Source organism: Aquarana catesbeiana, linkage group LG11 (assembly GCF_042186555.1).
Source record: "Aquarana catesbeiana isolate 2022-GZ linkage group LG11, ASM4218655v1, whole genome shotgun sequence".
Classification (NCBI taxonomy): Eukaryota; Metazoa; Chordata; class Amphibia; order Anura; family Ranidae; genus Aquarana; species Aquarana catesbeiana.
The window spans coordinates 155,365,708-155,391,842 of record NC_133334.1 but is presented as its reverse complement, the minus strand read 5'-3'; positions in this window follow the sequence as shown (position 1 = coordinate 155,391,842).

The window sequence follows — 26,135 nt, the reverse complement described above, 5'->3', positions numbered from 1 at the left end:
CAGTATAACATTTATTTTAGGGAGTATTTAAAGACAAAGTTATAAGGTCCACCTATCAGATTCCTCCCCCCCTCTCATGTGCCATTTTAGAAATTTCATGGGGGGAGATGTTTTGGACAGGTAACCCTCTCCACTTCATTGAGGGATGAATGCCTAAATAATGCGTATTACTTTGGTCAGCCCCTCCTTACTTACACTATTGGCAGCCCACTGGACAGGTAAGAAGTGTCATAATACAAAGATATAAATACACACTGTACACATTTTAGCACATTTTTACATTCTGCTATTACCTATCAAGATAATATTAGGATACAAAAACTTTAAACAATACCATTTGAAAGTATTCAGGCAGGCCCTTGCACTACATGCTTTGGGGAATTCATCCATAAATCTGACCACATAAGAGGTGCGTATAGTGTATATGGGTTTGGCAAAGTCAGCAGATAGAGGATTGAGGATAGATAGAGGATTGGTATCAGCTGAGTTAGCAGTTGGGGGGAGGGAAGGTTCCAAATGATTTTGGGACCCCCAAAAAAAGCCTCTGGCACTCTGCCTGAATTTAAAGCACAAATCACAATTTTACACATTTTAGGGGGTGTTTAGGGTAAAGCACTACAATGGAGCTGACAAAATACTTTGTTAAGTGACTACACGAGGTGCATATAGGCCCAGGAGAGCATGCTGGGGAGGTAAGTGAAGGCAAATATGTATGAAGGACAAAAAAAATGACATAAAAATCCAGCATGCATGAGGACAAAGGGGACATTCACAGCATATTACAATCATGGTAATTAGGGAATGAGGAAAGAAATACAATGCATTAGCAAACATTCTATACAATAAAATGTGATGTTAAAGGATAAAAATCTTACCTTAATATACTCCTTCTGCAAGACCTGGATGATGGCAGAACAGGTCTCCGGGATAATGATCCCCAGAGCCTGGGGGGAGATGCCTTTCGAGAACTTAAGGTCCTGCAGGCTTCTCCCCATTGCCAAGTACCTCAGGGTGGTGACTAGCCTCTGCTCCAGAGTGATGGCTTGCCTCATGTAGGTATCCTGCCTGCTAATATAAGGGGTCAGCAAAGCCAACAAACGGTGAAATACGGGGTCCGTCATCCGGAGAAAGTTCCTGAAATCGTCAGGATCATTCTCACGGATGTCACGGAGCAAAGGCATGTGACAGAACTGGTCACGCTGGAGCAACCAATTCTTGGTCAATGAACTCCTCCTCGCCCTGTTCATGGACTGGGCTTGTGTCAAAGTAAGAACCCCAACACCAAGCCCCCGCACAGCACGAACTCTACGATGAGTACGTAAGGCAACATGGCTAGAAAATGGTCGGCTGGTCAGAACGAAGTAACAGAACGCACTGAAGAACAGCAAGGCCTGTGAAAAGCGACCTGAAAATCAGTAACGAACGAACAAGAACACAATGACAAAGTCAATGGTAACTCGCTGCTCGCACTGAAGAACAGATACAAACCCACAAGCACAAACTGAACACCAGAAAAACAAACTGAAAACCACGAGTCTGAAAAAGCGCGAATCGTCTCTCACCAAACTTTTGCTAACACGAGATTAGCAAAAGGAGCCCAAAGGGTGCCGCGCTTGGTACTGAACTGCCCTTTTATAGTCTCGTCGTACGTGGTGTATGTCACCGCGTTCTTGGTGTTCAGAAATTCCGACAACTTTGTGCGACCGTGAGTATGCAAAACAAGTTTGAGCCAACATCGGTCGGAAAAAATCCATGGATTTTGTTGTCGGAATGTCGGATCAATGTCCGTGTGTATGGGGCATTAGAGATCTCCGCCTGTCAACATCTTCGACAACAACGGATGGTCTCAAACGATGAATGAATTCAATATCCCTCTCACAGACCCAAGATATTCAAGACTCCCAAGCACTTTAAATAACTCAAGCCCCTTTTAGTCCTCATAAAAGGGGTTGCTTTGCTTCACCACCACCTGAAGAAGATGACATTGCAGACTGATATATATACACCATATGGGTGATATTTAAGAATTCAATCCCTCTCCTCTTTTTTTTTTTTTGACTGACTCGGTTTTACATATTATACATATTCTACTTCTTTTACCTCACATGATCTAATTATTACCCCATTTCTGTGAGGATTTAATGGTATATTTTCTATACTAGCGTTATTATAAGATTTATAAGATTTTTATTCTAACATTAGAATTATCTTGAGGTTTTTTATTTTTTCAGTTTCAATTATCCGTAACTTCAATATATTTTGAGCTTAACCTGAATTCTACTACCTTGCATTATAGTATGCATTATTTTTACAGTTATGTTAAACTAACATTATACTTATGACTCATTTTGTTCAATAATTTTACTTAATAACACGCAGGCTGTCGTAGTCCCGGAGACAGCTCACTGCACCTCCACTCATTTCTCGAGTGCCCAACTTAGATTTGGACACTCCTTGGACCACTTCATATCCACTGCTTGGTGTTTGTTCACCACCCACTGGATATTCGCTCCAATAGGGAGCCCTTTCCTTTTTACAATTTCCTTTTTTGAAGTTTCACTTGAATATACAATATTTCCTCTGTGATAATATAAGGTATACAATCTACATTGATACGCTTCTACTGCTCCTACCTTGCTGAATTTCCCATTCCTCATTAGTATTCTTTTCTCCAGTGAAGTAACTTTTGAATAATATTAAGCAGCATTGATCCTTATCAATAATCTATAATGTATTCCTTAAATGTATTAACAATAAATGTACAAGGTCTCAACTCTCCTTTGAAAAGAACTAAAGCCTTTACCTTCTTTTCTAAACTATTAGCTCATGTAGTTTGTTTGCAGGAGACCCACTTAGTTCAGCAATCCACACCAAAATATTTCGGCCACAGATATCCCCAAGTTTTTACTGCTTCTACCACAACAAAAAAAAAGGGGAGTACTGATTGCTTTCCACCACACAACACCATTTACTATTAAAAAGGAACTTAAAGACTCTGAAGGTAGATACCTGATCTTATCAGGAACATTACTAGATAATGATGTTACGATTGTTTCTTACTATGCACCTAACACGAACCCATTGGCATTTCTCTCACACTTGCTCTCAGTGGTTGAAACACGTAAACAAGGTACCCTTATTATCAGTGGTGATTCCAACCAAATAATATATCCGTTCCTTGACAAATCCCCGGTCCCAAGCAATATCCCTAAACCTTCATATCAACGACTCCTGCATCAATATTCTCTTTTAGACACTTGGCGAGAACATAATCCTACAAAACAACAATACACTCGCTATTCCCATTCCCACAAGCAATTCTCCCATTTTGACCACCTTTTTGTTATGGTTTCAACTTCAGCACTCATTATAGAATCACATATTATACCATGTGCATGGTCGGATCATAATGCTGTAATGACAACTTTCTCATCTCTAGTTCCACGATCCAGTCATCGTACTTAGTATATTAATGATAGTTTACTTGCAAATTCCTCATTCCAGCAGGGATTGGAAACGGCCATAAAAGATTATATCATCACCAACAATTCCACTGACACAGATCCCCTGACACGCTGGGAAGCTCTCAAAATTTATATTAGAGGGGTTTGTATTAGCCACACCTCTTTCTACCGTAAAGAACAAAACAACTTCATAAAAAACTTGAAGACACATTTTTCAAAGCTTCGGTAAACTTGTAGAACCAAACTCGCACAGCCGAATAAACTTATATATGACAAGACAAGCCTAGAATTGGAACTCTTCCTGATGGAATCAGCAGAAAAAACACTTTGTACATCCAAGCACACCTTTTATATAAAAGCTAATAAACCAAACACATTTCTAGCCCTGGCATTGCGGAAGACCAGCTATACCCCTAAACCTATTCGTCTAAAAATTAAAAAAAGATATGTACACCAGTAATCCACTACAAATTTTAAAAGAATTTAGTAAAAAAACAAACTGAATTATACAAAGATCCTAACACCTTAGACCATTCTCAACTGACCTCACGCCTATCTTCAATTCATCTCCCCTCCCTTTCCTCATCTCATCAAGATACTCTTGATAAACCTATTACTGAATTTCAAATACAGAAGTTATAAAATCACTCAAATCACATAAACGTCCAGGCATAGATGGCCTTTCAGTAACTTACTACAAAAGATTTGCATCTTTATTATCACCCCTTATGGTAAAAGCCTTTAACTCCCTTCTCCCTTCTCAAAGAACATTATTTTCGTATGGAATCACTTACAGTTTCTATGGCCATGATCCCTAAACCCAATACAGATGACACATCTTGGTCTAATTATAGACCAATATCTTTCCTCAATATCGATAATAAAATATTGGCCAAAATATTATCCTCCAGACTTAATCCAATTATTGGCACCCTTATTCATAGGGATCAAACAGGATTTATTCCCTCAAGACAAGCTGGCTATAATATTCAACGAGGTACGTTGAGCTTCTGGCCCACCCAGCTCATTCACACCATATCCCTGCCTGTTTCCTCTTGTTGGATATACAAAAGGCATTCAATTCATTATCATGGCCTTATCTACACTCAATTCTTTATCACTGGAGTTTTTGGACAACATTTCTTGAAATGGATAGCTGCCTTATATCAACACCCGAAAGCATATATTTCCTATTCAGGTTTTACATCTTATCCTATTAATGTTGAGAGAGGCACCAGGCAGGGATGCCCCCTATCCCCTCTCCTCTTTGCATTGGCAATTGAACCCCTGGCCCAACTCATTCGATCCAACCCAAACATAAAAGGACTCGAACTTAGTGGTTATCAACATAAATTATGTCTGTTTGCAGACGATGTCTTAATATTCCTTACTTCTCCCAAAACCTCAGCGCGAACACTTCTGAACATCCTTTCTACAAGTATCAGGCCTTTCTATAAACCCCCACAAATCTAAAGCTCTAAATATATCATTTACACCTGCCATCCAAACCCAACTTCTTCATTCTCTACCATTCACCTGGTCTAAAACGTTTATCTCCTACTTGTCAACTATCAACTTATCAACCTATGCTTTCACAACTTAATAAACTTCTCAATAATTGGTCAACAATACCATTGGCCTTGTTAGGAAGAATTACAGTGATAAAAATGTCCATCCTCGACAGAGTATCTTGGGATTACATGTCAGCAGTTTTACAAGCAATAGGGCTTGGACCTCAGATGATTGGACTTATTATGTCTTTATACAGCACTCCCTCAGCGAAAGTAAGGGTCAACGGTACTCTGTCGAACGCCTTCCAGATCCGTAACGGAACGAGACAGGGGTGTCCTCTCTCACCCCTCTTATTCGTATTAACCCTAGAACCCTTTCTACGGAAAATTAAGCTTAACCCAGACATTAAGGGAATTCAGTCACCAGAAAAGGAATATAAGTATGCGGCTTACGCAGACGACATACTTCTTTTCCTCTCACAACCACTTACTACCTTACCAATTCTATTAGCGGAATTTAAGCTCTTCCAATCCCTATCTAACCTGAAGATTAACTTCACCAAATCCTTCGCCCTCAACATATCGCTACCCCAAAGTATAGTTACCCAATGTAAACACAACTTTCCGTTCCAATGGAAACAGAACTCGTTAACATACTTAGGGATTCAGATCCCATCCACACTATCTGACCTATATATTAAAAATGTTCTCCCTCTCCTAAACAAACTTTCCTCAGACTTAGAAGCATGGAACAAATTGACATTTTCATGGTTTGGCCGAGCGGCCATCTTAAAAATGAACGCTCTTCCCCGAATACTATATCTCCTACAGACGATTCCAATACAGATTCCTCCCATGTTTTTCAAAACATATAGACAGATCTGTTCTAGATTCTTGTGGGGTGAACTTAGACACAGAATTAGCCACCAAATGCTTTCACGACCTAAAAACTTGGGGGAATAGGCCTTCCTAACATTACCAATTATCACACGGCCACCCACCTTACCAGGATAGTGGATTGGAATGTTCATACCCAACAGAAAGACTGGGTCTCCATTGAAGCTTCCTTCACGAACTTAGAACTGCATTCACTCCCTTGGATCTCCCTTGACCGTATCCCACGAGATATTCAAACGCATCCGACGATAGGCCCCACCTTACAATGTTTTCACCGGATCTGTAAATCAGTCCCGATCTCCTCCACCCCCAGCCCACTGACACCCATTAAAATGAACCCGGACTTTCCATCTGGTATGCACCAACAGTTTCTAGACGACAATCTACCATCAGGACAAACCAGAGCTCACCAATTCCTCCAACATGGCAAAATTCTCTCCGCTGCGCAAATCGCAACACGCTTTGAAAAAACGCCTATACCACAATGGATATTTTTAATGATAGCACACTACCTACAAACTCTGGATAAGAAGGGCCAATGTTCTAGACAACTCACACCCTTCGAAACACTTTGTACCAAAACGACACCACAAACGCACCTCATATCTCAAATACATAACATGCTTTTCAGTGACCATAAAGCAAGTGACAGTCAGTACTGTAGGAAATGGGAGAAAGACCTCTCCATACAAATCACGGAAGAGGGCTGGGAGAGAATTTTCTCATACATACACAAAGGCTCAATTAATGTCTCCACTCAAGAAAACGGGTTCAAAATTCAATCGAGATGGTACCATACCCCAGCCTTACTACGTAAGTTCAAAACCACCATCCCTGACACATGCTGGAGGTGTCATCAAGAAAGAGGCACTTTACTCCACATTTGGTGGTCCTGCACCCCCCTCCAGGCCTTTTGGTCAGAGGTTCACAGAATAAGCGGACAGGTTACCACATATAACCCAGAATTCACTCCAGCCCAATTTCTCCTACATCTATCCTCTTTACCATACAATACCTACCATAAATCGTTACTGATGCATATGATCAATGCGGCAAAACAATGCATCCCCATACATTGGCAGTCAAACAAGATACCCACCCTGGCAGAATGGTTCGTCAGAATAAACAAAATAGCAGAAATGGAAAAATTAATACATATCACTAAAGACACACCGACGAAATTTAGCCACATTTGGGCATGCTGGACTCACTTTCAGACTCAGTCCGAATACAAGACCATCTTGAATCTTCCCACATAAAGTGATAGAGTAAACAGAGAGCATCACCCATACATACACAAAAACACAATTAATTATTATTCCCACCTTGCCAAAGACCCATCCCCGTTTCCAAAACACGCAAATGTTATGTGAATAGCTAGACAATCTTAACACTAGCCAGAGGAGTCAGAGACATCACAGCCCCACCCCTCCCACCCATCCTTCCCATCCTTCCTGCCCTCTTCTTCAGGCCTCACTTCCCCCCTTTTCCACCCTTCCTTCCCCATCCTTCCTTCCCTCCCCCCCATCCTCACTCTCTCCCACATCAGGCTGCATATAGCCATCACAAGCTTGTAGGCCACCCTCGCTACATACCCATTGAATACCCAACTTGTGAATTACACATCAGAGATGCATGAGGGCTTTTTTGAAGTAGGAAAAAAGACCCGCCATACAACTACTGACACAAAAGTATTCCTTTGCTTGAGTTCTTCCGTGAAAAATAAACCAACCCTTTACCTCACATAAATTAGATGACGGTGAACACACAACAATGGCAAAAGGGTCTTCAGTATAGAGCTGTTTACACCTCACGGTTACAGTTACATGTTGGGTTCATAACCCACTAGCAACTAGCATAGAATGTTTGCGATTTCTAGGCCCGGATGGGATACCTCTCAAGATATAGACTTATACTGTACTAGAATTCATAGGCTATGTTTACTGTTATCTGTACCACAACTGCTGTAAAAACTTTATAATCTTCAATAAAAATATTTGAAACAATAAAAAAAAAAAAAAATGTCCATCCTCCCAAAACTCTTATATCTTTTTCGAGTAATCCCTATATCTATACCATCACATTTCCTATGCGTTGTACAACGTAAAACCTTACATTTTATCTGTGGTAAGACAAAACTTTGAATTCCTAAACATACACTATATGCTCCTAAAATTCAGGGTGGTCTGGGTGTGCCAGATTTTACAAAATATTATGCAGCCCAATTATCACAACTTTCCAAATACCATGCTAAGACGTAAATCCCACTTTGGGTAGCGGTAGAATTGGCCGATTGTGACCCTCTATCCATCGCAAATCTTCTTTGGCTAAACCCAATGCAACGCTGAATAGTAACAAATCCCATTACCAAACACAGCCTATCCATTTGGGATAAGTTAAAAACCCGATTTGGCTTACAACCTAGACATAATCCTCTTCTCTCCTTCCTCCATAATCCCTCATTCTACCCGGCTTGGTCCTCCCCAAACTCATTCTCAGCATGGGCAAGAGCTGGTTTGACCTGCGCTCACCATTTCTATAAATCTTCTATAATCACACCATTTAATACTCTTCATGAAAACTATGACCTCCCATATACAGAAACTTTCAGATATCTTCAAATAAAAAACTTTTTTCACAACAATGCACCCTCTGATACAAAATCACTAAGCTTCACTATATTCAAACAAGCCTGTAAATCAGATCCACATAAACGTGGTCTCATTTCCAACCTATATACCCATTTACTATCACACATTACCTCTACGCCCCAACCTATACTACCAAATGGGAAAAAGATCTCTAATTACAATCTGCAGACATAAATTGGTCTCAAATCTGGCAAACAACAAAGTCTGCCTCCCCGAATGGAGAGGCTCTCGAAACAAATTATAAGGTACTCACAAGATGGTAGTTAGTCACAGCCATAATTTCTAAATTCTCTCCACAATATCCTTCCCACTGCTTTTGTGGCTGCTCTACTCCGGGTACTCAGGTACATATCTGGTGGGAATGTAATATTGCCAGAAGTATTTAATATTCTTTCCACAATGTTCAAAGTATTATTACTGCCTGACGCACCTATTGCACTCCTGAATAGTAAACCACATGCCTTGTCAAACCGTTAATTTAAACTCATGCTCTTTGTAACAACAGCAGCAAAACAGGTCATAGTGAAAGCTTGGAAAACAGATTCACTTGATATATCATTAGTGAAACAAAGAGTTACCCAATCCCTAATTCATGCTAAAACAGAAGCCATCTATCTTGATAATATATCTAAATTCGAAGCCCCATGGACACCATGGATTGAACATTTCCTACCACTGGGCTTTGACACCTCTTTTCTACTCCCTTAAGGGCTTAAGAGCTATAATCTGTTGTGTGACTGAATTAATTCATCATTTTTTACCACTTGAGTCTACTGACCCCCTCTGGTGACATACCCCATTTCACATCCTAATGTCTCTTCATCATAACATTATCTAAGCTTCCCCTTCTCTTTACACTAGTTATTTTTACTCTAATAGGAGTCTTGCGGAATAATTTTAAATATTACTCATATTTCCAGATAATGCCAAGCCAATTTGCAGGAACTTGGCCCTGGAAAACATACCTATTTCTCTCAATTGCCCTGTAAAACTCCTAATGTACCATCTCATACATATTTTAACCACCTGGCTCAAAACCACAGGTACAATATCCTATTGAATTATTTCTATTCTCCATACTCATTCCTGAAATAAGGAGTATCCTAATTTCAGTCATATATGTTTCAAGTAACTTTGTATCATCTACTAATTTTTACCTTATAGCTTATTTTAATGTTTATTACTAATGAAACTTCATTTCTATTATTTTATATTCCGTCAAATATTGTATTTCCATATATGATATTACTGTAGATCTGTTGTTTAAACATATGAAAACATAATAAAAACATTTAAAACAGAAGAATCAGAAACACTAGCAATAAAATGTACCTGACAGCCATTTATTACTTGTGGTAACTTCCACTTACTCTGCCTATGGCCTGAATTTAGCATCATCATGCAGGGTTAACTTATCTGCCAGGCTTATACATAACACCAAGTCCATCTGTTGGAGACAAATATTGGGTTTTTTTTTGGTCTTGCTTAAAGCCAGTTTGCAAGCTTTCATTAAAAAAAAGGCCATGGGTAGATGCAAACTGGTATGTAAAAAGGTATGTATACTGATTTCTTCTTTACAGGGCTAGATAGGTTAGTGTTTTTATCATGGATGTCAGTAAATGTAAGGGTTTCAGTGTTAGGGTGGACTTACATTTTAAGCACAGTCAGAATGTTTATGCCCTGATGAATGAAGATTGTATGTGGCCCCCAAAACGCATTGGCTCTATTTTGCTTTGAATTCATTTTATTATTAAATTACTTTGGACTCTGTGTGTCTGGATTCTCAACTCTGTGTCCTTTCCCTTTCCACTGAGGGGGGTCCATGCCTCATAGAGCTCTGTCAATCCAAAGCCAGTGTGCCCAGTGACAATTTCATTAGCCAATTTAATTTCCAATTTGACCCTGCTGCTAATTGACAGACTCCCAACTGCATTAGCCGGAGGTTTGGGTGAGTGGGTGAACCATAGACATGTGCAATTCGTTTCGTTCCGAATTCGCTTTTTAACGAATTTCAACAAATTTGTTAATTCGGAAATATCTGAATTAATGAAAACCCATTTAACTAATTTTTACGAATATTCGTAAATTCGAATATTCGAAAATTTGTAAATTCGTACATTCGTAAATTCGTACATTTGCACGTTCGTAAATTAGTACATTCGTAAATTCATACATTCGCACATTCGTAAATTCGTACATTTATAAATTTATACATTCGCAAATTAGTAAATTAGTGAATTCTGGAATTTGTAAATTCGGAAATTTGGAAATAATGATTAACTAATAATAACTTAACTATTACTAACTGTTAAATTATAGGTATTGTAATTTCCTTTCAAATTTATCTGAAGTTACAAATTATCCGAAATAACGAATTCCATATCCAAACGAATGGAACGTAATGAATTAATAATAATAAATAACAATAATAATAAAAACTTTTTATTATTATTATTTATAATTAATTTGTTCCGTTACATTTGTTTAGATGCGGCATTCGTTATTTCGGATAATTCGTAACTTCGGATAAATTCGTATTTGTTACGTTCACTAACAGCCAAATCTGAAAGGAAATTACAATACCTATAATTTAATAGTTACTATTTCAAATTTTCTAATTTTCTGTTTTTTGAATTTCCGAATTTTCTAATTTACGAATGTACGAATTTACGAATGTACGAATTTACGAATATACAAATTTACAAATTTACGAATGTACGAATTTACGAATGTACGAATTTACAAATGTACGAACTTATGAACTTACGAATGTACGAATGTGCGAATGTACGAATTTATGAATGTACAAATTTACTAATTGCGATCATAACAAAAAAACCCGAAAAACGGAAAAAAAAAATGAATGAAACGAAAACGAACACATTTTTTGGCAGTGCACAGGTCTAGTGAACCGGCTAAATCTGGCTAATTTGTTCACCTGTTTACCAAACTGTGAACAGGCTGGGTTTAGGTTGAACTCATGTTCAACCTGAACCAGAAGCTCATCCTTAGCTGTTGCCTTTCCATGTTACTCATGTATCCTCCACTGATCTTATTGTGGCAGATATTTTGAGAACTAGGTTCAAGCATTGCAAGGTTTTTACTGTATGTAATATTTTCCTTCTGATCAGCTTCTGCTAGCAGAAAGATACCTTTCTCAATTCTGTTTTCTCAGATTTTGAATCGACCATTGTTTTGACAAGTCAACTGTCTAATTATTCTGATCATTAAACATTTCTCTTGCATTACTGTTTCCTGCATTTTGTTTACATTTTCTTGACTGATGACCCCAGATGGTCTGGCTGACTTAGGAACAGCTTAAACATTCATCCTCCTGTACTTGAATTCTGCTGCTCATTTGTTTATTTCTTTGGAGTTTTTTATGAAGAAACATTGGCCCCTAATGTTTCCCCTGTATATTTATGAATGATATTTGGCTCCAAAAACCCTTTTTGAAGATTCTTTGTCAAACTCTAAGCTATTGCTTCTCAATTTTACTTCTCTCAATAGTCAGTCACTTTCAAGAAATTGCAAAAATAAAAATAGTGAACATAACTAAGAAGTTGAAAACGGTACTGTAGGTATGTAAACACATGTACTATTGTTTCATAATACATTGAAAACCATGAAAACTGTTTTCTGGTTTGGTTGAAAATATATTAGAAAAGAAAATGTGTATAAAGGGAATACTGGTGTAAATTGTGGTACACTAACACTTACTTTGTACTTTGTACTCTGCATTCTATATGTCGTGCCCCCAAAATGCTGTACTGGGTGAAAAAACACAGGGGTGCCTTATGAAAGCAACAATGAATGCATAGTGAATACTATGCATTTTAAAATGACTTAGATGTAGCATAACATGTATTATTCTAATGAAGAACTAGTATTAGAACTGGTTTTACAGGGATTGCACATGGTAAGCTGACAAAAAAATATATATTTTAGGCTTTTTAAATAGCAGAGGCTGGAAAGGATCCTTCAATAAATCTCCTAATTTTTTCTTCACATTCGGTGTTTGTTTGCTCTCATCCTAGTTAACAAGAGAAGCTAACATTTTCCCTGACAATTTGCTGTGCATGTTACTAGCCAGTCCTGTGACTCAGCAACAAGTGCTTTCAGTATACAGGCTTTTGAGATTAGTTAAGGTCAGTTTGAGATTTTGCTTTACTTTCATTCCTCTATACAATTCAATGGGAATGCATAGTAAATGTGTGATTACACATGCAAATGCACATGTATTTTGCACTGTGTCTTCAAGAGGTTAAAAATTAATTTACCCTGGATTCCCTGAGCTAGCAGTGAAACCTTCAAGCAAAAAGTTGTTTGAGCTCTAATACAGTAAGGCCTGGAGCGAAGGGCAGGCATGACAAATGTGAACAGGTGAACAGGGCAAGTAAAGTAATGAGAGGACATACCTGATTGGGGGGGTGGCCCTAGGGAGTGGAGGGGCTATGTGCATTTAAGTAGAGGTGGTCCCACCCTGGCATCCAGAGGATCTTGTGGCGCATGTACCAACTTGGATCCCCTGTAGGTGCTGAACGAGATGGCGGACATTGACAGGCTGCTTTCTCAGCTCAGGGCAGAGGTGGCATCCAGAGGAGTGGAGTGGCTGTAGGAGCAGCTCTCATCTATCCTGGGAGATCGAGCCTCTGGGTCAGGGAAAGGGGGTCAGATGTCCGTACGAGCTCGGAGATCTCGGCCTCCGGAGCGATCATCCCCCAGAGCTCGGTACCACATTGGGAGTTCCATGCAGGCCCCTTCAGGACTCGTGAAGCGATTGGCTGCGCCCATGGGCAGCGCTCCAGGAAGGAATCCCATTCATCAGCGGAGCTTGGCGGGTGGGGCTTCTGGGGGTGTCTGTGTCTCTCCCCAGCCCACCCAGCTTCAGGATCAGGAACAGGTGGGCTCCTCCCCAGTGATGAGTCAGTGGGGAAATGAGCCTCGTGCTGCTACGGCCGCCGGGCCCTCTACTTCTATGGCCAGCGGCTCTCCCAGGACCAGACAGCACCAGGTGATGTCGGAGGTGCAAAGGAGCGGTGGTGTGAGACCAGCGGTGAGCGCCTAGGACCATGGGCACTCTGGTAAGGCGATCCGGAAATTGGTGGGTGAAGCTGGTGTGAGGAGGCGGGGCCAGCAGCCGCACAGATGCTCGGCATCCAGGGCCACTACTCCTGGGGTGCTGCCAGAGAGGCGAGACATGGAGATAGAGTAGAGATCGGAGGGCGAGCTGTCTGCTTCAGAGGGGGAGGAGTCACATGGATGCCCTACATCGATGGAGTCGGGACCTGCAGCTGGTGGGATCCTTCCTAGGCAGCCTTGTAAGTCTAACATGTCTGTGTTTTCTGCTGTTGATGATAATGTGTGTCTAGGGGGTGGGCCCTGTCCCACATGGAGTTGGCGGCTCCGCAGTCTGATTAGTGCAGGCCGCGGTCCCGTCACATCTAGGTCAGATGGGGGTTGCAGGGGTTTCTTTTGGGTTTAAGGGAACTGGTCCAGCAATTTGAACCAGGAACGAGGGCCCAAGCCACGCCGTCATCGGCGTGGATCCCGCCGGTGGGTGGGTCCGCGGCGACGGGGCTGGCTTCTGTGTCTGAGGTTGATCCCCCTGTGGCAGTGGTGTCTGCCGCAGTGGCAATCGTGGTGCCAGGCCAGTCTGTGGCAGGGGACAAGTTGGCCTCGAGCAACAAGGCTGAGTCGTCAGGGGAGGCCGTTACCAAACAGGATTCAGTCAGATTGGCCGACTCTGCAAAATCGGCCTCTGGGTGTGCACCTGAAGCTGGAAGTCCGTGAAAAAATTTGGAAGGGTGAGTATATGCTGATATTCTCTCTGCTACCCCTGGAAAAATTTAGTCTGGATAGGGTCAAGCCAGAGGAGAGTAAAAGGAGGATGAAGAAAAACAGTGGTACAGGCTTATCCCGCAGACTTTCCCTAATTGGCTGCAGGCTTTTGCCATTATGGTAAGTGTAGTTGGGGAGAAGAATCCGGAACACTGTTCGGCGCTCATCTGTTATCTTGATGCCATCGGTGAGGCCTACAGGGTCTATGGGGGATCCGCATGGTTGAGGTAGGACGAGCAGTTCCGGCAGCGGAGATCTATCCCCCCGTCCTTTGCGGTGTGACCACAAGGACATTCATTTGCGGATGCGACTTATGACCTTGGCGCGGGCCCCAATCAGTTTTTTCCAGGGGGGCCAGTGGCACATCTTCCCCTTGGACAACCTGCCATGTAGAAGAGGGGTGTCTGCTGGCAGTATAATGAGGGCTCCTGCAAGTTTGGGGGGGCTTGCCATTACAAGCACAAGTGCTCTGGCTGCAGAGGTTTGCATCCCTTGTCCTGCTGCTTCAAGCAGGGGAAGGGCCATGCCGGTGAGAGCAGAAAGAATACGGCCTTTCCTTCGATAGATATCCTGATCGGGAGGCTGCTTGGTTGTTAGGGATGGGTTTCTCTAAAGGCTTTTGCGTACCTTGTTCTCTGGCCTCTGTTCCACCAGTGTCCCAAAACTTGCATTCAGCCTTGCAACATCCTGCAGTGGTTTCTGAGAAATTGTGAAAGGAAGTTGCCTTGGGGCGCATGGGTGGCCCTTTCCCCTCACAGCCTTTAGCGGATTTGGTGATCTCACCCCTGGGGGTCGTGCCTAAGAAGGAGCCCAATGAGTTTAATCTTATTCACCACCTTTCCTTCCCGTAGGGTGGGTTGTCAATGATGCGATTGACTCAGAGGCGTGTACGGCATCTTACACTTCCTTTGATGCGGGTTGCTGGGTTGTCATTGGCAAGAGGAGTACTATGTGGATCGATGCCTTTCGATGGGCTGGTCTATTTCATGAGCATTGTTTGAGACGTTCAGCTCTTGTAGAGTGGGTAGTTCGGGATGTCTCAGGGGTGAATTCCATCATCCATCACTTGGATGACTTCCTTTGTGTGGGCCCATCCTCTTCCAAGATATGTGCAGTGCTCCTCCCTACATTGGGACACATCGCTGATCATTTTGGTATCCCCTTGGCCCTGGAGAAAACGAAGGGGCTGACCACCATCCTTAGTTTCCTGGGCATTGTGTTGGACTCCTGCGCCATGGAGTGTCATCTGCCGGAAGACAAGCTGGTGGCCCTTAAGGCTGAAATTCGTGGGATCCTGGGATTGCACAAGGTTCATCTGCAGTCGTTGTTGGGTAAGTTGAATTTTGCGTGTCATATCCTGCCTATGGGCAGAGTATTTTGTGGACGGCTGTCAGCAAGTACGCCCGGGGTCAAATCACCCACTCATTTCATGTACCTTAACAAGGAGCATCGGGATGACTTGCAAGTGTGGCACTCTTTCTTGGAATCTGTTAACGGGTGGGAATTATGGAGTAACTTTGACCTGGAACTTTACATGGATGCGGCCGGTTTGAATGCTTATGGGGCCTTCTTTCTAGGCCGCTGGAGTGTCGGGCCTTGGCCGGATTCATGTAAAGAGGCGGGTTTTCTCAGAAATTTGGAGCTCCTGGAATTGTTTCCGGTGGTGCTGGCCATGGAGGTGTGGGGAAAGTCTTTCAGGGACTTGAAAGTACATTTTCACAGTGGCAATCTTGGGGTGGTACAGGTCATCAACCGTGTCACAGCTTCATCGTCACCCATTGTCCGACTTCTTCAGCACCTAGTGTTACATTGTATACAGTTAAATGTTTTTCTTTATGCTGTTCACCTCCCGGGAGTTGAGAACGGCTTAGCTGACGCATTGTCTCGCTTTCAGTGGGTCAGGTTCCAGGAGTTGGCGCCAGCAGCGGAGCAATGTGGGGGATCCCTTGACCTGAATGGCTGTGGAGGATTGCCTTGGGGTCGTCTCTGGATGGATCAGACGGTCAGTGAGTGACATGACGTGGGCAGCCTATAATAACGTATGGCAAGAGTGGTCGTCTTTGCTGCAGCAGGCTAAGGTGGAGCAAGAGGGCCCAAAGGTGAGGTTGCTGGTCCTTTACTTTGTTTCGCTAAACTTTGGGGAGGGGGTGTTGGTGTCAGTCGTGGAGCAGAAATTGGCAGGATTACCATTTTTCTTCAAATTGCAGGGCTGTCATGATTTCACAAAAGATTTTTGGGTCTGACAGGCTCTAAAGGGGTATCATAGGTCTCAGAAGCGCAGGGATTCCAGGTGCCCTGTTTCATTTGATATTCTGCAAAATGTTTTAGCCCAGTTGGTTTCCCTGTGTTCCTCAGCCTACGAGGTCTCTTTGTTTAGAACGGCCTTCTCTCTGGCTTTTTTTGGTGCTTTTCAGATTGGCGAACTTGTCAGTCCTTCCAATAGGGTCCATGGGGGTATGTTGGATCGGGAGGTCACCTGTAGGGAGGACAGGGTGTCACTGCTTTTGCGACGGTCCAAAATGGATCAGGCTGGCAGGGGCAGAAGGGTTCAGATTTTTGCTGTGCCGGCTTCGCCATTGTTTCCGGTGGGTACCATGAGGGAGTTTCTCACAGATTTGACTGGGTCCATTTTGTTACATGCAGACGGGTCCCCCTTGTCCAGATTGCAATTCATATCCGTTTTCCGTAAATGTTTAAGGGCATTGGGTTTGGAGGAGAAAGAATTCTCCTTGCACTTATTCTGAATTGGGGCGGCCACGGAAGGCGCCAGGTGTGGGTTGGATGATGAAGGGGTCAAGTGTATTGGTAGGTGGAAATCAAGGAGGTTCCAGCTATATGTTCATCCTCATCTGTTGTCTGATTGGGGGTTAGGTCATTTTTGTGAGTGCTCTGTGTTGGTAAGCCTGTGTTTGCGTGCTTGTTTGGTGTTATTTGTGGTGTTGTTTTTTCTCTTTCAGGTGGAGTGATGGGTCTTGTCTGGATACTGGGCCACTCATATGTGTTTTGGGGGGCCAGGTGAGCAGACGTTAGGCCCAATGGTAGGCAATTAGGCATTTCTAGGCAGGAGGCTTGTGTCCTCTGGTTGGGGGTACGGGGCATGCTATGGAGCAGGATGGTGCCAGAAGTGCATCGCTTTGCACGACTGGATAGACCGCCGGACAGTCTGGTGCTACACGTTAGCGGCAATGATTTAGGACTGAGGTCCATGTTGGACATCATTCGTGATGTGAAGTTTTATTTTCTGTGGCTCCGCATGGACTTCCCAGATATGCTCATCTTGTGGTCCAACATCATTGCTCGGACGACTTAGCGATTGGCTAGGTCAGTGGAGCAGCTCAATAAGGCCCGCAGGAAGGTCAATAGAGAGGTAGGCAGATTTGTAGTTAGGAATGGGAGCCTGGTTATCCGGCATTTGGAACTGGAAACGGTAAGTTGGCAATACCTTCGGGGTGACGGGGTACACCTCAAAGTGGTGGGAATTGATTTGTGGGCCCTGGGGTTGTAGGGTGGTATTCAGAGAGCTTTGAGGGTGTGGAGGGGCACTCAAGGGTTAGGTCTTCCCCTTGCATGCTGTGGCGGAGGTTGGTCTTTGCTGGCAAATGAAGAAACCTCGGATAAGGAATGGTTCGGGACCAATCGGTGGTATGGGTCCCTCTGGTGTATTCCAGTTAACAGTGGTTAAGCTGGAATTGGTTAATGGGTGCACTGCGGTTAGTGGGTTGTCGCCAAGCCAGTATGTCAGATGGAGGCCCAGTATAATAAAAGGTACCACAGTGCATTCTTGAACATAGAATAGTTTGGGGTTTCTCAAAGACCAACGCAATTAGTGACTGATGGGTTTTTGGTTTAACAAATGTTTTTTACGGTTTAAGTTAATTTAAGTTTATTTGTTAATAAAGAGGCTGCTACTGCCAATGTTTTACTCCAGTTATGATGTGGTCTCCAGTAATGGGATTTAATGGTATGGGTGGGACAGAGTATGGGGTTGGTCTGGCAGTTATTGGCTAAGAATGGAATATCTGTTCGACATCCTTTTTCCAAGTTAAAATATGAAGTGCAGTGCCTGGTACAGTGGGAGGAGCATTACATTAAGGAAACCCAAGCTAAGTATAGGTTCTGTAAGTTCTGCATGTAAGATTTAATAACGAGGTGTAAAGTCAGTGTGGTTTGGCAACATATAACGCACAATATCTCAGAAACCAAAGCAGCACAAACATTTATTTTTGCGGCAAAACCAGCACAAACACGGCACAAACGAATGGTGTGTTTGTTTTTAAAATTCAGCAACATAGGGTGCAAAGTGGGTGGGGTTTCAGCAACTATAATGCACAATATCTCCCAAACCAAAGCGGCACAAATGTTTATTTTTGCAGCACAAACCAGCACAAATGTGGCACAAACAAATGGCGCGTTTGTTTTTAAAATTCAGCAACATGGAGTGCAAAGTGGATGGGGCTTGCATTAAATTGAATGTTTAATATCTCAGAAACCAAACCAGCACAATCACTCGTTTTTGCGGCACAAATCAGCACAAATGTGGCACAAACGAATGGTATATTCTTATTCAGGTTTTACAAACATGGGGTGCCAACTTCACACAGCTGCTGAAAATGCTCAGGTGTGAATGCAGACTAATGCCGCATACACACGATCGAACATTCCGACAACAAAATACATGGATTTTTTCCCAAGGATGTTAGCTCAAACTTGTTTTGCATACACACGGTCACACAAATCTTGTTGGAAATTCCGAACGTCAAGAACGCGGAGACGTACAACACATACAACGATCCGAGAAAAATTAAGTTCAATAGCCAGTGCGGCTCTTCTGCTTGATTCCGAGCATGCATGGAACTTTGTGCGTCGGAATTGTGTACACACAATCGGAATTTACGACAACGGATTTTGTTGTCAGAAAATTTGAGATCCGGAGCCCAAATTCTGATGAAAAATGTTCGATGGAGCCTATACACGGTTGGAATTTCCGACAACAAGCTCCCATCGAACATTTTCTGTCGGAAAATCTGACCATGTGTACGAGGCATTAAGTTCCTTAGCCAGATCCAAATTTAAGAGATCCACACCTTCACCCTTTTTCATTTATACAGCGGGTGTTTGCATTAGCGGCTGTTTGCATTTTCGTTTTTTTTCTCACAGGTGGATAAGTCACCAAGATTGCAGGGTTCTAACACTTTGCACTTTATATTGGTACATGTCATTATTACCAGTTTCAAAGTCTACACTATTTAACATGCACTTATTTTACATATTTACATGTTTCTTATTTAGAGTTGCATTTATGCATAATTGATGGGTTTTTGCTGGTTTATTTATTTTCAGCGCTGCACTTTTTAAATGTCAGTCCATTAGCTATGGACTCATTTTCTTCCTGCGGTCATTCACAAGCAAAGTAGACCAAATTAGGGATGTCCCGATGTTCGAAGTCAAACATGAGTTTAACTCAAACATTAGGTGTTTGCCCGTTCGAGCGCCACGGAATGCCCCATAATGCACTGCAAGATCGTACTGCATTGATGTCTGAAGATTGGCTAAAGCATGCACATGACCTGCATGCTTTGGCCAATCACAGCGTGCTCTGCTGTGAGAGCCATGAATTAGAGACTGTTAGCTAGAGGCAGGTTAGTTAGTGGCCTGCAGGCAGTTTAATATATATATATATATATATATATATATATATATATATATATATATATATATATATATATATATATATATATATAGTGGGGACGGAAGGTATTCAGACCCTATTAAATTTTTCACTCTTTGTTAAATTGCAGCCATTTGCTAAAATAATTTAAGTTCATTTTTTTCCTCATTAATGTACACACAGCACCCCATATTGACAGAAAAACACAGAATTGTTGACATTTTTTCAGATTTATTAAAAAAGAAAAACTGAAATATCATATGGTCCTAAGTATTCAGACCCTTTGCTGTGACACTCATATATTTAACTCAGGTGCTGTCCATTTCTTCTGATCATCGTTAAGATGGTCCGACACCTTCATTTGAGTCCAGCTGGGTTTGATTATACTGATTGGACTTGATTAGGAAAGCCACACACCTGTCTATATAAGACCTTACAGCTCACAGTGCATGTCAGAGCAAATGAGAATCATGAGGTCAAAAGAACTTCCTGAAGAGCTCAGAGACAGAATTGTGGCAAGGCACAGATCTGGCCAAGGTTACAAAAAATTTCTGCTACACTTAAGGTTCCTAAGAGCACAGTGGCCTCCATAATCCTTAAATGTAAGACGTTTGGGATGACCAGAACCCTTCCTAGAGCTGACCTTCTGGCCAAACTCAGCTATCGGGGGGAGAAGAGCCTTGGTGAGAGAGGTAAAGAAGAACCCAAAGATCACTGTGGCTGAGCTCCAGAGATGCAGTCGGGAGATGGGAGAAAGTTGTAGAAAGTCAACCATCACTGCAGTCCTCCACCAGTCGGGGCTTTATGGCAAAGTGGCCTGACGGAAGCCTCTCCTCAGTGCAAGACACATGAAAGCCCTCATGGTGTTTGCTAAAAAACACCTGAAGGACTCCAAGATGGTAAGACCAAGATAGAACTTTTTGGCCTTAATTCTAAGCGGTATGTGTGGAGAAAACCAGGCACTGCTCATTACCTGTCCAATACAGTCCCAACAGTGAAGCATGGTGGTGGCAGCATCATGCTGTGGGGGTGTTTTTCAGCTGCAGGGACAGGACGACAATCGAGGGGAAGATGACCGCGGCCAAGTACAGAGATCATACCAGACCCTTATCCGAGCAAGCAGCCTGGCAGGCCAGGATTGGGGAGCGAGCCTCTCTCCTCAACCATACCACGCCGCTTGCCCTCAACATGGGGAGGGTGCTTTGGGGTCCCCACAACCCTGGCCCGGTGGTTGTGGGGGTCTGCGGGCGGCAGCTTATCGGAATCTGGAATCCCCCTTTAACAAGGGCCCTCCATGTGAATGGGTATGGGGTACATTATACCCCTATCCATTCACCAAAAAAGTGTCAAAAAGTAAAAACCACAATAGAGAGTTTTTGACAATTCCTTTATTAAAAAAAAAAAGTGTCCCGCGATGTCCATCCATCTTCAATCACGCCGCCTGAGGGACCCGAAAAATACAAAAAAAAAAAGCTCCGCCTCAATGATATATAACAGCTGTCACAGCGAAAAGACAGCAGTGGGTGGGACACCTCGATAGAGGCGGAGTATTTTTGTTTTTTCTATTTTTCGGGTCTGTCGGGGCGACGTGATTGAAGATGCATGTACATCGCTAGACACTTTTTTTTTATAAAGGAAATGTCAAAAACTGTCTATTGTGATTTTTACTTTTTGACACATTTTTTGGTGAATGGGTAGGGGTACCCCCTGCCCATCCACATGGGGGGGTGGGATCTGGGGACCCCTTTGTTAAAGGGGGCTTCCAGATTCCGATAAGCCCTCTGCCTGCAGACCCCCATGACCACCAGGCAAGGGTTGTGGGGATGAGGTCCTTGTCCCCATCAACATGGGGACAAGGTGCTTTGGGGGGGACCCCAAAGCACCCTCCCAGTGTTGAGTGCAAGCGGTCTGGTATGGTTCAGAAGGGGGGGGGGCGCTCGCTTTTCCCCCCCTTTCCTGGCATCACCAGGTCCACCAGGACTAGTCCTGGTACATCTAGCCACGGGCCCCAGAGTTTCTCAAACTTTCAGGTACACCCCCTGTGTTGATATACCATTTTCTTCATTCTGATCATGTTCCCAACTGCAGCAATCCATTCCTTAACTGTGGGAGGGTCCTCTGATATCCAGTGGAGCATTATCATCTTACGTGCTAACAGTAGGGTCCTAGTAACTGCTATTCTGATGCTCTCCTCCCATTCAAAACCTTCCAGCACATTTAATAAACATTGTTTTAGGTCAGTGGGCATAGATATCTGAAATACCCTGTTTATGGTCCCCACCACTCCGCCCCAATAGGGGTGAAGCTTTGAGCACCTCCACAGAAGATGGATCAGATCTCCATGGTCTCTTTTGCATCTAGTACACATAGGGGTAGATCTAAAACCCATTTGGTGTAATCTATGTGGGGTATAGTACACTCTAAAAATAAGATACAATTGTGTTAGCCTCTGCGATACATTAAGCAAACTCGTGGGCACCGCTTGTAGAATCTCCTCCCACTGGTCCTCATCTATCTGTCCCACATCTCTCTCCCACTTCTCCATCATTCTCAAGGGGTGTTTATTCATGAAGCTCTGCAGGAGCATATTATAACATTGAGACATAAAACCTTTAGTGTTGGCGGCTCTCACGGCTAAGTGAAGAGACCACTCGGAAAGCACAGCTCGAAGCCTTCACCGCATGTTTCAATTGCATATAGTAGAACCTCATATTTGGCGGCAAGCCCTGTCTTTCCTGCAGAGCCTCAAAAGATAGTAGAATTCCGTTCTGAAAAATATCTCTAATGAATATCACCCCAAATCTCCTCCATAAAGCCCCATGCTGTAACTGTGCTATTTCAGGGTAGGTCCCATTGGACCATATCGGGCTAAACTCAGTGTATCCCATCACCCCCTGTAGATATCTGATTTTATTCCAGATTTTCTGGAGATGATTATAGGTCGGGTATTTCTTATTTGGTTTCCCAAAAGCTAGAGACTCAAGTGCCACCGGCATTGAATCTTGTTTTACCGTGTGTAACATAACAATCTCTGAAGAGTTGCGGGTGATACTTGTTCTATCTGTCTCCCCATCCATGACTCCTATCAAGTGCTGGAGCTGTGCTGCTAAATAGTATAACCATGGGTTCGGTAGGGCTAATCTCTCCTCATCTTTAGGGTGCTGTAAGTGTTCAAGTTTGATCCTAGGGAGGCGATTCTTCCAAATTAACAAGCGGAATAGGGAGTTTACAATTCTGAATGTTTTCAAAGGGACCACTACTGGAGAATTGTAAAGTACATATAGTAGCTGGGGCATGACGATCATCTTGATCAGATTCACCCTACCAGCTATCGATAAGCATAGTGAGTTCCATGTCTTAATCTGGTCTCGAAATTTCTGCAGTAATGGGGAGATATTCCATCTCCCATAATCCCTCACCGTAGGCGTTACTTGGACTCCCAGATACCTTAAGGATGTAGACAAGGGTATAGAATTGTTGTTGGGAGGCCTGCCCCCTTCATCAATGAGCTTTAGGGAGGATTTTGTCCAGTTAATCTGGAGTCCTGAGTAGGTGCCAAACTCCGTTATGGTTGACATGGCTTCCCGAAGGGAACCCTTGACGTCACCCAGCAGAATCATATTATCATCCGCGTAGAGCATCAATTTCTCATGCCTGTCACCATAACGGAAGCCAACAATACCCGGATGATCTCTGATTGTGATAGCCAGGGGTTCAATGGCTAGCGCAAAGAGCAGGGGAGACAAAGGGCACCCCTGTCTCGTGCCCCTACCCAGAGCAAAGATATAAGACATTCTGCCCGACGCTCTAAAGCAGACGAACCCAGGAAATGTATGTTTCCCCAAATCCAAGCCTCTGGAGAACTCCCTACAAATACTCCCATTCAATGCTATCAAAGGCCTTCATAGCATCCAATGAGAGCAATTCCCTCTGTCCCCTGTTATCTGCCTGGGACTGAATGTTCAGAAAAAGTCTCCTGAGATTCACTGCTGTAGATTTATTAGGCATTTATTCGGCATAAACCCTGCTTGGTCCGGATGTACTATTGACGTAATAACCTTATTCAACCTAATTGCTAGGACCTTTGCCAGTAACTTAATGTCGCTCTGTAGCAGGGAAATGGATCTATATGATCCAGGGTCGACAGGGTCTTTCCCAGGCTTTAGTATCAAACAATATTAGCTGTGGACATAGAGGGGGGCAGGGTCCTATTTTCAGTGGCTGCATTAAACACCACCAGAAGCTTAGGAAGAAGAATTGCAGCATATTGCTTATAGATTTCCATGAGGAGACCATCTGACCCAGGGGCCTTACAGTTTGGGAATTCCGCCAGCGCTGTTTGTAACTCCTCCACTGTAAGTGGAGCATCTAGGGCCCTCCTGTGCTCATTGGTGATCTGTGGGAAATTAATGCCCTGTAGGTATCTCATAAGTTCATCCTCAGTATACTGTCCAGTAGGGAGATACGGGTTCTCATAAAATCCTGCCAGCTCCTGCAGAATTAGATCGGGGGAGCTCACTAGTTTTCCCTCCAAAGTTCTGATTGCCCCTATTACCGGGGACCGCTGCTGTGAGTTTGCTATCTTGGCCAAAAGACGGCCCGTGGTTTCACCCTCCTCGAAGAATGCAGCCTTGGAGAAGAATCTTTTCTTCTCTGCCATGGAGGACAGAAATCGCTCATAAGCTGATTGAGCAAATCTCCAAGACTCCCTGGCAGAGTCTGTGGGATCCTGAACAAATTCTTCCTCCAAGTCCTGCACCAGCTTTTCAAGCTCCTCCCTCTGCCCAGATGACCGCCTCTTAACTTTTGTAATTTCTGCAATTAATAGACCCCTCAAATGGGCCTTAAATGCCTCCCATTGAGTCAGAGGGGAATTAGTAAACTCCTGCCTAGCTAGGAATTCCCGCATGCTCCTCTCCAGCTCCACAGGGGGTAGAAATAGCTTCAGCCAGAAGGCATTAAATTTCCAGGGTGACCTGGGCAACCCTGACAGTGGAGCCACTATCAAGCTAATCACCATATGGGAGTGGTCAGACACACTGCGTGGTTTGTACATCACCTCCGAGACGGATGAGAGCATGGCAGGGTCACAAACTGCTAAATCAATCCTAGATAGCGTCCCATGTGTTTTTGAAAAACAGGAAAACTGCTTCTCAGATGGATTCCTGTTTCTCCAAACATCCACCCAGCCCACCTCATTAGGTAACCTCAGCAATGGCGACTCCCTCGACGAGGCAGACCCCCCACATTAGGGTGCCTGTCCATGGAGGGACTCTGCCAGCAATTGAAATCTCTGACTATCAGTAGTGGCAGATTCGGCCTACCCACCATATATGTCAGCAGCGTCCGGAGCACCCCCACTGTGAATGGAGGAGGAATATATATACATGCCAAAATTCAGTGTAGCAACCCTATATGACAATGCAAAAAAAGTATCGCCCCTCTGAGTCTATACATGTGTCAAACTCCTGGAAATCTATGGCACTGTGCACCAACACACTCACCCCCCTAGAGAAGGAGGTGTGTGTGGAATGATACGCCTTCCCCACCCAGGAATACTTTAAACAAATTTGAGTTTCTGGAGTCAAATGTGTTTCCTGGAAACACAGTATGGGTGGGTGAAACTTTTTCAAGCAAGTGGAGATCATCATGCGTTTAAGCGGGGAACCTAGCCCCCTAACGTTCCAAGATACTACATGCACCTTAGCCATTGGGAACCCTGATATCTAGGAACAGCAGGGCATATATATAACAATAAAACTTATATAGATTAAGCAATAAGTAGAACGAGGTTAGGTAACCCCTATTGAGAACGTTGGGCCAGTCCAGTAACAGCCAGGTTATACCCTAGCACCGGATATTCACTGTGAGTCATAAACCAAGTGCCATAAATATGCCATATTTTATATAGTAACAGTTCCAGAACTTAATGCCCCCCAAACGAAGCCTGTGGGTATAAAGGGTTAAACATAGAAACCAAACATGAGTCCAGGCCATCAACAGGACAGGCCAAAATGATCCAACTTGGAACAAAAACCAATTAAGCACTTTTTTTCTACATTTCACGTAGAAAGATCGCATTTTTTCTTGCAGCTTTACAAGA